The 12,520-nt window shown below is 45.3% G+C and overlaps 1 pseudogene; it reads right to left on the bottom strand.

Annotated features, from left to right (window-relative positions):
• Window positions 1–980: 980 nt before the first annotated feature.
• Window positions 981–3,750, bottom strand: LOC144133967 (uncharacterized; annotated as a pseudogene).
• Between the last annotated feature and the right edge of the window lie 8,770 nt (window positions 3,751–12,520).

Genomic DNA, 12,520 nt, shown 5'->3' with positions numbered 1-12,520 from the left:
CTCTTTTGTGGCTCCCCTAAATGTATGCTTCATCCGTTGCTGCTGTTAGAAAAGCGCGCACTGCGCCTCTGCCTAGGTCTTCCTTAATTAGTTTCCACCGCAGTTCTGTACCTGGAGGCTTAACTCTCGTTTTCTGCTTTTAACTGTCAGTACATTTAGCGGTAATTCGAGTCGGCTCGTCGTGGGGTACACCATCTTCGTCTCTAACCCAGCCCTCTTTCTCACTCCTTATTGGCCAAGGTTCCGCCTCCCTCAAGTGTTTTTACTCAGAACCTTTTATCGAACATTGGTGTGGATCTCAACTCTGTATGCATAGTTGGTTGGGCAACATCTCCTGTTGATATTGCTTTTGATTATATTTTGCTACCTAATGCGAAGCAACTTGACTCCTCTTTGATCACATTGCACATTTCCCGCACCATACCGTGATTGCTACAGATGCGTCTGGGGCAGGTCAAAGGCAGCAGTTGGTATTTTTTCGGAGTCTCTCTCGTTGAGCTTTCCGGTTAGAGTCCTGGATTACAAAACCATATTTCTTGCAGAGTTTAAGGCTCTTGAGCTGGCTGCTTTGAAAATACTGACAAGCATTTCACAGGTGATATTCTTTTCAGATTGTCTCTCTGTTTTGTTGGCGCTGCAGTCCGTACGAAACGCTTCTTTGAGACGCTAACTAAAGTTCTTTATTACTGGATGGGTGAAAGAGGTGCGCTTCATTTAGATAACAGGTCACTGCGGTATTTTACAAAATTAAGCAGCAGACTTTTCACAAAATCAGCTCTAAATGCACCCGTTGCCTGTAGCGTCCCTTAATCTGTTCTTTTCGGAATGACTCGATTAAAGCGGTTTCAGTTTATGACCGCCACGTTCAGCAATCTCTTACTCTCTAGTGTTGAGTACCAGCATCTCATGTTTCCATAGAAGGCTCGTGCGTGTAAGAACCGGCAGTGTGAGGTAGCGATGACACTTATAAATATTCTGAACTACCTGCTGTACTGAGTCCCCACATGCTTTGGTCTAAATGGAGACCTGCAGTTTTGTAAATAAATAACAAAACTTATCTTCCAGAATTCTTCAATCAAGTTTATTCTCTCCACATAGAGGTATGACGTGTCTTCTGGCACGTCTCCCTCGGTCCAGGTGAAAAGTTCGCACCTTTTATGGCCCGTAACTGCCATCTGGCTTTGAATTTAGTAAAAATAGGCATAGTCCCGCTTCAGCTGCACACCTTCTCAGTTAGCCTGCAGCAAATGCTTTTGGCTAGGCAGGCTTCTTCGCATGCCATAACTTTTTTGGAGAAGGGGCATTTAACCCCAAGTAGGCCTTCTCCATCAAAACAACAATCCTGTCTGGTGTGCAGCTATGGAGGGGTACTGGTTATGGACATGAAGGCCAGTATCCTGCACTGCTACACTCAAATCTTTAGCGTGCTGTAGCTTTACATAGGCCTCTACCGCATCTGCCTAGTGCTCTCTGCCATATGCAATCGCTTCAGACGTGGCTATATTACATGGGTAGAGAAGTCCCTTTAGCAAACCATCTGGCTTGGTACAACGGCAGATCATTTTAAAGAATGATGCTGTTAGCCAGAAACCCCGGGCTGCATGCTACTTCTTTTTGGCTGCTTGGCCGACCGTTTCTCGGTATATCCAATCTCTCTCTTCTCGGCTTAGTTGCTTGAGTGTCTGCATATACGACAGCACCTCAGCCGCTGAAGGCTCGCTCCAGAGATCGTAGCTGTCTTCTATAGCCTTTTTGTTGCATGGTGCCTTGTCTTGGCTTCGCCGGTGGGACACAAATAACGGAGTGCTTGCCGGTCTGGGCATGCGGATGCTAGTTTTTTATGAGTGACTCAATGTTGCGGTAACTAGGGAGTGGTGTAATTGGGCAAAGGTCCTCTTCCCACGTGGAGGCTTGTTGATAGAGTATTTTTGGAATTTTATTTCGACCAAAGACATCTTGGAGCTGTATTTATAGTGCAAGTGTAGCAAATTAGGCTACTTCAGCTGTGCAACCAAATTAATTATAAACATGGCTGTTAAACATATGCGAAACTTGAGTTTATTGTGTCCACTATGTGTTGTATTGAGTAAACAATGTAACACTGGTAAATAAATTTTCATGACTGTAAAATAACCAAGCGACAGCGCCGGGACTTTCTTTAGTTTTACATTTTATGAAGGAAACAATGACATGTGAACTCATGAAACAATGTGCTTTGTAGCAGTGGTCTACTGGTTTCAGCATCCACCTTAGATATGAAACACCTTGGGATTTAATCTTCAGTGTTGCCATTCGTGCATTAATGAGACCAAGTCAACCCTCCCCCCCTTCTTTTCTGGTGCTGTTTCCCTGGTGTGAACTGCATTTAAACTGGTCTTTGACCCCACATTGAGTTAACCAGTTTACGTGCACAGATTAGCCAAGCTGCCCTTGTGCCATTGAAATTTATCGTGATCGTAATATGCATGCACTAGGATTTTTACAGCTACGAACCTAGTTGAAACACAAGGCTCTTAGTGTGCAGGAAGAACCGCAACGTAGCATTATTGGAGATTTGAGTACGTGGAGTTGGTGCTATACCTTGAGATTGAGCTATCCACTTGCAGAGTACGTCCGTGCAAGACGGTGCATCCTCTGCCCTCGCAGTAGCACCGAACAGCAGCCCTGCCACATGATGGCAGGTTTCGCTGAGTCTACAAGAACAAAGAAACGCAATATTCACTATTGCGCACCAGATTTCAGGCAAGCCATGTAACTGCAAAGCGTTTCTATCTAAACTAAGCACACGTTTTCAACAGTGAGATTTGCACGTGATAAAGGCTGGGACGAGATAAAAGGCGCAAAACACGAAGCCACTGATGAGGCCACTAACGCGCATCCAGCACGTTTCGAAAAGTGGTGCTCCTGCTATATTTCGCGCTTGCTGTGTAGTGCACGCAGCTCGGTCGTTCCAGAAGAGATTTGTCTTCTACGCACGCTCGTATTCGTTGAAAATCGAATGAGCTATACTAGTATGAACATTGACCAGAGATGCTACAATGTCAAGCTCTGCTGCCTGATCAGCGGGAGCACAGGCGAGCGCAACGGCGCAACCTCGCGCACATAGGCGCAATATCTCCTGCGGCCCGCTCGCGCGCAAAGCAAAGCACTGCCGTATCAGCACGAGCAGTGCTTGAGATAGTACTTGAGGTCGCTTACTAATCAGCAAAGTGTGCCAAGCGGCAAAAGGTGCTGTACGAAGTTAGCAAAGACTCCCGCCTTATAAAGAAAGCGTAAACATAAACATCTGTGCGCTATAGAACTGCAACCCATTAACCTGTTAAACTCGCTCGCGCATAGGCGAAATTCATGAACATTTTCATTTGGCCATTTGGCGTTCCGCACTAGAGAGACACACAGTTGTAAACAAAATATCTCACCCAGCAACACAACCGCAGTGAGCTCCAACCATGTGGCCCGTATCAACGACGAACCATTCTGTTGTCACGTAAACACCGGTCTTCATAGACGGGGCGCGCACGCCGCTCTCACCAGAGCTAGTTCATCGTCAGTTGTTTCAAGGTTCACCATCAAGTTTTTTACGTAACCTTCCTTCTATTAGAACCAGCCGCGATGAGCCTGACGAACAGTTCAAGTAGCAAGGTGCAGGCACTGGCACACGTGCTCTTTTCTCACGCCACAACGCGAAAAATCTTCGCTCCACCCCGTTTTTAGAAACGAAAATGGGATGTTTTCCTCCTCTGTCGGCATCTTTTGTTGGGAAACGCACGGTTCCGGCAAATACACGACACTAAAACAACAAAAGAAGTGCATGTGACCTGCCGAACGCTGCCTCACACATGCTTGCTCAAAAAAACACTTTCCGAGCAAAAGTGCGGGTGGAGCTTCACTGTTTGCACGAAAAGGCCGCTTCCTTTTCTACAAATGGTCAATTCTTGCGGAGTGTCCCCTTTCCGCAAGGTCCGCGCAAGGTCTTCACGAAAGCAGATTCGTTTATATCTTAGAGCCTGGCTGTACGGTATTCGTGCCTTGTCATGTCCTCAATAGCTACTTTCAACAAACTGCAAGAACCGATTTTTGTCAGTGGGCTTCCTGAACACAGAGCTGACAAACACGTACTTGTGTTGCGTAATCTCTATTTTGTCGTGTTGCTACCACCCTAGTCTGAGTAGCATATTACAAAAGTCTTGTATAATGGCTTTTCTTTTCTTTTCCTCTTTTTTTCGCTACTTTTTAGAGGACTCTTTGGCGTTCCTCTTTGCCCCTAACAGTTTCTCTTGAATGTTGCCTCCTGAACGCTCAGGGGTCAAGCCCTTCATGTTTGTCACCAAATTCGGTGACGAGCGACAAGTCGAGGGTTTTCTAAGGCAGCCCTGAGGAGATTTTGAATGAGATTTTTCTGCCTTTATATTTATTTTAAAATTGTTTTATTATTTTTATTTTTTATAGTGCGCCCTCTAAAGAAAACATCTCCATCCACGTTAGGGGATGGCGTTTTTAAATTGTCGTCGATTCCCTCTCTCCTTTTATTTTTTCTTCCTTTTTTCTTCTGCCCCGCCGCGGTGGCTCAGTGGTTAGGGCGCTCGACTACTGATCCGGAGTTCCCGGGTTCGAACCCGACCACGGCGGCTGCGTTTTTATGGAGGAAAAACGCTAAGGCGCCCGTGTGCTGTGCGATGTCAGTGCACGTTAAAGATCCCCAGGTGGTCGAAATTATTCCGGAGCCCTCCACTACGGCACCTATTCTTCCTTTCTTTCACTCCCTCCTTTATCCCTTCCCTTACGGCGCGGTTCAGGTGTCCAATGATATATGAGACAGATACTGCGCCATTTCCTTTCCCCAAAAACCAATTATTATTTTTATTTTTCTTCTTCCCACCGCGGCGGGTCAAGGGTGGGATGTTGAAAATGTGAAATGAGGGAAAGCTGGCGAGCGACCTCTTCGCGAACGAAGGCTTTGATTTGGTGAAGCAGAGGCGAGTACTCAAGAGTCGCACCACCCGGGGCAGTGTGGAGAAGGCCCCGCTGCAGACACTACAGCGGTTGCGTAGAGGCCTGCTGCTTGCAGAGCTCGTCGTAGCTCTGGCAAAGCTTAGAGACCTCAATGATGGTGGCAGGTGTCTAGCCGAGTAGCATCTGAAATGCGCCGTGAGCAATGCCTCTGAGGATGTGATGAATATTGTCCGCTTCGGGTATGGAAGGGTTCACATCGGGGTTCACACGTCTAAAGAGGTCAACAGTGTCCTTAATGCAACTAGTGAAGGTCTCTTCGGTGTGTTCAGCACGATCACACTGTTCGGTACAAAGCTTTCACACTGCAGGCGGCCGAACGCTTCCGCAAAACTCTTGTTAAATACGGGCCATGTGGGTAGGTCCGCCTTATGTTTGTGAAACCAGAAATTCGCGACGTCCGTAAGATAAAATGTGACGTTACTGAGCTTGATGCAGTCATCCCACTTGTTGTGGCTACTGACTCGTTCGTATGAAGACAGCCAATAGTCGACATCATGGTCGGCTGTGCCTCCGAAGATGGAATGATAACGCTGCCGGATAAAGCCAGAACAAAGGACCGTGGTGGAAATGGTCGCTGAAGTTGAGGCAGTCTCGTTTGGCATGGTTGACGCAGGGAGCACGACACGTTTCCGGAGTTCTAGGTTGGTAGGGGATGCACCCCGCACCTCCACCAACTGTAAGGGTGCGTTTGCTATGTGTCCTCCTCGGAGACGCTGTGTCGGACCATTTAGCGTATCAGGCGTTGCCAGCACCAAGGCTGCGGGGCAAGTTATTCGTCTTTAGGCGCAGCGTAATGTCGGCACATGCTGTTAGGGGAACCAGTGACAGCTGATACACCGGAGTATATACACGTGAAACAAGCCAACAGTCATAAAAGCGAAATGAGCAAAAAAGATTTTTTCACATTTGCTGTGTTGATCAATGGAGATTCAGAGTGAATAATTTGTTGCTTACAGTTCACTGAGCTGAAAACCAGTTACAAACCCGCGTGCCGCCAGTGGGAACCGAGCCCACGACCTCCGATTTACACGTCTGGTACCCTACCAACTGAGCTACGGCGGCGGCTGTCAGATTTTCGGCTTCCGAGGGTATTTATGTCTTACGTGTGACCTAACCTTGCGAGTGTTCACCAACGGCACCCTCGTCCATAAGCAGCGAGCTTAGTAAATCGTTTATAATCGTTGAAGTGACGTCGAAGGTCATCGAATGGCGAGTGAGGAAGCTATGTGGGAACCCTCTTATGCTTTCTATGGCATCAAGGCTGCCTAATTGCGAGGCCCTCTTTACGCAATTCAGCAGACAAGGAAAAAGAAAATCAAATGAGGGCCTCGTTACACATATGACAGAAGCTACACAGAAACCAAGGAGCAGAGAGGATTTATTAAAATTCTTTTTTTAATTTTTTGTGTTGAAGAATGGAGACGATTCGAGAATATTCTGTCGCTAATCTATATATATATATATATATATAAGCCAAATGCCACCGAAACCAAGGTGCATAAGGGACCGTTTAATTTTTCTTTAATTATTATATACGGCTTATCAGTGGGATGATAATACTGCGAATAAACTATCGCTTAAGGAAAATTACTTATAAAGCAGCAGAAAAAAACAACGATTGCCACCAGTGGGATTCGAACCCACGATCTCCGAATATCGCGTCCGGCTCGCGTCTCAAGGTTCGCTTACACGCAAAACATGAATGCCTACGAGGGCATTAGATTAGATAGCCCTCGCCGCAGCTCAGTTGGTAGAGCACGGCACGCGATATTCGGATATCCTGGGTTCGGATCCCACCGGCGGCATGGTTCTTTTTTCTGCTGCTTTATACGTAGATTTCTTTGAGACCGATTAATCAAAGTGTTACTCTCCTATTGATCACCACTACAAACTAATTAAAAAATAGAAACATTCCCCTATGCACCTTGCTTTCGGCGACTGTTGGCTTCTTCTTTCATATATATATATATATATATATATATATATATATATATATATATATATATATATACGTGTGTGTGTGTGTGTGTGTGTGCGTGTGCGTGCGTGTGTGTGTGTGTGTGTGTGTGTGTGTCTGTGTGTGTGTGTGTGTGTGTGTGTGTGTGTGTGTGTGTGTGTGTGTGTGTGTGTGTGTGTGTGTGTGTGTGTGTGTGTGTGTGTGTGTGTGTGTGTGTGTGTGTGTGTGTGTGTGTGTGTGTGTGTGTGTGTGTGTGTGTGTGTGTGTGTGTGTGTGTGTGTGTGTGTGTGTGTGTGTGTGTGTGTGTGTGTGTGTGTGTGTGTGTGTGTGTGTGTGTGTGTGTGTGTGTGTGTGTGTGTGTGTGTGTGTGTGTGTGTGTGTGTGTGTGTGTGTGTGTGTGTGTGTGTGTGTGTGTGTGTGTGTGTGTGTGTGTGTGTGTGTGTGTGTGTGTGTGTGTGTGTGTGTGTGTGTGTGTGTGTGTGTGTGTGTGTGTGTGTGTGTGTGTGTGTGTGTGTGTGTGTGTGTGTGTGTGTGTGTGTGTGTGTGTGTGTGTGTGTGTGTGTGTGTGTGTGTGTGTGTGTGTGTGTGTGTGTGTGTGTGTGTGTGTGTGTGTGTGTGTGTGTGTGTGTGTGTGTGTGTGTGTGTGTGTGTGTGTGTGTGTGTGTGTGTGTGTGTGTGTGTGTGTGTGTGTGTGTGTGTGTGTGTGTGTGTGTGTGTGTGTGTGTGTGTGTGTGTGTGTGTGTGTGTGTGTGTGTGTGTGTGTGTGTGTGTGTGTGTGTGTGTGTGTGTGTGTGTGTGTGTGTGTGTGTGTGTGTGTGTGTGTGTGTGTGTGTGTGTGTGTGTGTGTGTGTGTGTGTGTGTGTGTGTGTGTGTGTGTGTGTGTGTGTGTGTGTGTGTGTGTGTGTGTGTGTGTTTTTGCGCGCGTGCGTGCGTGAGTATCCATCATGCCTACCGCCAGTGCACAAAGGCGCTGAGTGCCCCTGCAACACTGCCTATTGTTGTTTCCCTAACCGATATTGCTGTGAACGGTTAGCCAGTATCGGTGTCACATGTGCGCTTCTGTCGACGAAAGCAATAGTTTTAAAATCACTGAAACGTCTTTTCGCCAAGGCGCCGCGTGCCGCTGACTTTAAGCGGTGCCGGTCGGAAACTCCATTCTATTTGCAGGTGTGTTAGCATACAGTTTCCAGTGCGCATGTGTTTTCCGACGATTTGTGCTATGCCGCGTTTGGCCGCAGTACACCATTCCGGACAGCAACTCATCGCTCACCACCCACTGGCACATGCCATTTCTGCACTATTTCCCATTTTCGGACTCCGGATTCAAACTGCGGTGCACTGTAACAGCCGCTTTGCAGCCCCAAAAATTGCCGGCCTTAAACCACCGTGTGCTACTCTTACGATTACTGATCCCCAGTCGAAGCGTCTGTAAGGTCTAGATATGTTTTTAAATGTGCGTAGTCTATTTTGAAGTTAAGAGAGGGAATTTCAGCGAATATGAACCGAAATTCTGGAAATAGGTTAACGTAAACCAAGATCTCTCTTCTGTAGATGTATAATGAATGCTGTCACCATACTGCCGAAAAAAACAGAAATGTTTAAAGCAATTATTTCAAATGCGGAAATAACATCTTAACGGTTTATTTATTGTGCCTACAGAATACGCGAATTAGAGCGCGCTTTTCTTTGATCTCATGGCATTCCTAAATACGACGCAAAAAGTAGAGAGCACCTGCACTGTGCTGCTGAATTTTGCATGTGCCCTTTGCGAAAAAGGCTGTGCTAAAAATGCATTTCGAACACATTCATTTATTTCATATTTATTTTTAATTTTTTTGTCGCTATGCTTTAATTGCATTTCGAATGCTTCCTAAGTATGCAATGAGGAATATTTCAAACATTCATAGAAATGCATCAAAAACATAATATCTGTATGCTTAGTATATTTATTATACATTATAAATATACTAAAATATACAATTATCACATAATAAAGTTACTAATATACACATTAAATACATTTAAAAAATGTACAAAAATATACAATAAGTGCATTAAAATAGCCCAGATATATACAATAAATACATTACATTACATTAAAAATTCACAAAAATATACAATTAATCCTTTAAAAATATTAACCTCGGCTCGACTTAAAAATATTATACTACAGTATTTCCCGCTCAATTTAATCCAAACGCCAAAATATTTAATCTGAGTGCCATTCAATTTAATCCAGGTGCCACATAAATTAATCCAAGAGCCAAAGCATTTAATCCAAACGCCAGCAAATATAATCCTCTTCCATTCCCTCTTCCATTCTCACACTGGACCGCTCACACTTAAAACGCGGTCTACAAATCCCAGACGCGCTATCAATGAGTTGTTACTTAAGAAGCATTAGACACCCAATGAGCAAGTAATAATAACAACTTTTTTTAATCATAACAAATAAGGGCCGGGTATTTATATCACCTACCACATTAACCGAAGTACAGGGTGAGTGCGAAGCATATTGCAGCTATGTATCGGCGGTGTCCTGCAACTCGCATCATCATGTAACACCTTTGTTATCCTGGAAAGATGAGCGACTCACTCTAAGGTTATGACTAAGACAAACTCCCTGTGATTAGCCGATAGTCCACTCACATGACTTCGCATCACTTCCAACCCACTGCAGGGTTGCCATAACGTTCCGTGATGATCAAAGTAGGCTCCTTGTGACGTCACAACTTGTATTGACGCAGCGAGAGCGTTTAGAGTTTGCGGTAGTGATAACATTGCAATAGCGACTTGATGTGATGCATGATACGGCAAGTCGCGTGAGACCGAAGAGTGGACTCAACGAAATAGCTGTGTGCAAATGATAGCCGTATTTTCCAGGGAAATCCGATACCAATGTTGTTGGGTCGCGATAGTGCCTCCGCTTTCCTGAAAGTCACGTGGCTTTATAAGACGGGATGAATTGCACATCTATGGGCAGTTTATTAGTGTCATGCAGGAACACAGTGAATGTGTTAGCTAAAGGTGTGTCGAAGTGATAGCGTCATTACGTTCGACATAACGTTTCATTTCACACCCCTCATGACTTTGGTTGAGAATGTGGGACGCCAGGTTGCAAGTGATGCGAAGTCATGTGAGTGGACTTTCGGCTGATCACAGGGAGTTTATTTTAGTCATAACCTTAGAGTGAGTCGCTCATCTTATCAGGATAACAAAGGTGTGACATGATGATGCGAGTTGCAGTACACCGCCGATGCATATCTATAATTTGCTTCGCACTCACCCTGTACTTCGGTTAATGTGGTGGGAGGTATAAATACCAGCCCTTATTTGTTATGATTAAAAAAGTTGTTATTATTACTTGCTCATTGGGTGTCTATTGCTTTGTCAGTAACAACTCATCGATAACGCGCCTGGGATTTGTAGACCGCATTTTAAGTTTGAGCGGTCCATTGTGAGAATGCATAGAGATTAAATTCGCTGGCGTTTGGATTATATGCTTTCGTGCACTCACCCTGTATTTCGGATAATGTGGTGGGTGGTATAAATACCAGGCCCCTATTTGTTACGAATAAAAAAGTTGTTATTATTACTTGCTCATTGGGTGTCTAATGCTTTGTCAGTAACAACTCATCGATAACGCGTCTGGGTTTTGTAGATCCGCATTTTAAGTTTCAGCGGTCCACTGTGAGAATGCATGGAGGTTAAATTCGCTGGCGTTTGGATTAAATGCTTTCGCGCACTCACCCTGTACTTCGGATAATGTGGTGGGTGGTATAAATACCCGGCCCTTATTTGTTATGATTAAAAAAGTTGTTAATATTACTTGATCATTAAGTGTCTAATGCTTCGTAACAACTCATCGATAACGCGTCTGGGAATTGTAGACCGCGTTTTAAATTTGAGCGGTCCGGTGTGAGAATGCATGGCGATTAAATTCGCTGGCGTTTTGAATAAATGGTTTGCAGCTTGGATTAATTTCTGTGGCACCTGGATTAAATTGAATGGCACTCAGATTAAATATTCTGTGTTTGGATTAAATTGAGCGGGAAATCTGTAGTTGGATTCACCATTTAGTATTGATCAATATTTTCAAAAACAGAAGTAATGACTGAACTGGCTTTAAGTATCTGCAGACAGAGAATCCTAGGGAATACGCGTTGTCATAAAAATTATGACAATGCAAGATCACGTGACGGGGTATTAACGGGAGTGTTGTTGCCACACAAGGAAATGCCGACGGAAAGTGTCATCAGCAAACAGGAACTGCTCCGACATGCTCCGACATGCGACGACACCATTGCTACGGCAGGTCGATGTGAAAAATAATCATGACTGACCCATTCGCCCACCACGATTGTGCTGCCCTCTATCCTGGCTTGAGTGAACGAAATCAGCTGCTGGCAAGGCGCGACGACACCATTGATCCGGCAGGTCGATATGTCGACGGCGGTTGCGACGTCCGCGAGAGCCATTCTGCAAGCGTGACGCTGCATCCACCGTCGACATATCGACCTGCCGGAGCAATGGGGTAGTCGCGTCGTGCCAGCAGCTGATTTCGTTCACTCAAGCCAGGATAGAGGGCAGCACAATCGTGGTGGGCGAATGCGCTAGTCACGCGATTTTTTCGCCTTTCGCGGGCTTTATTTAGAGCTCGGAAAAAAGACACACGTCAGGCTTTATTTATCGCAAAGAAATGGAATTGAGGTTTCTGAAGGTGCTCTCTAACTTTGCTATGCACATCTCTTGACTAAAGTCAATATTTATGCATTCAGAACAATTATTTTAATTGCTATTTATTATTGCAAAACAAAAAAATGCCTGTAATGCGCAAGCCGCTTTGTAGGCGTGTATAAGTGGTTTCCCTGGCCTACCTCAAATATCTTATTTTCTAACCCTTGGATAAAGTTCGCCTGGACACCCTGTGCATACACCCACCGAGAGGAGGACACATTATTTTGCCCGGTGAGGCGCTTTTTGAGCAAAGAATGTGGGCCCCCAAATTCTCGCACAAGCGTCGGAGTGGTCCCGTTCGAATCTGCAGTCTACCTAGAGCCGAAATGTTAGTCGTAACTTGCGTCAGGCATCGCCCAGGAGCAGAACTCTCGCACCGACAAATAGATGGGTGTCTATGGGATCCGGTCGGCCTTGCCAGTGAGGGTCCTTTTTGCTGGCAGGTTCGGTCCCGGAGGCTCGCAACGCGTCACTGCCGGTATAATGCTATCACGCTGTCCCCACGTAATTTAAATAAGTGGTGATTGCCATTCTTCTAGCATTTAACAGACGAATGGACGAGAGAAAAAGGAAAATTTTCACTGTTCTCGGAAACGTGATTTCGAGCACGAGGTTGTTCCACGGCATCTTCGAGTGTGCTGCAAATATGCTGATGCGGATTACCAATTTGTTAGATTTGAAGCAGGCTTTGCAGCAATGATAATTGTGTTTTCAAAAGCACACTTTAAATGCAATGGCAACATTTCATTTCCCAAAACGCGATTTCGAGCATTAACTGTTCAACGGCAGCTTGATGCGTGCTGCAAATACGTT

Source organism: Amblyomma americanum, chromosome 5 (genome assembly GCF_052857255.1).
Source record: "Amblyomma americanum isolate KBUSLIRL-KWMA chromosome 5, ASM5285725v1, whole genome shotgun sequence".
In the NCBI taxonomy this organism is placed as follows: domain Eukaryota; kingdom Metazoa; phylum Arthropoda; class Arachnida; order Ixodida; family Ixodidae; genus Amblyomma; species Amblyomma americanum.
Note: the sequence above shows the minus strand (reverse complement) of the source record. Positions and strands in the feature narration are given on the sequence as shown.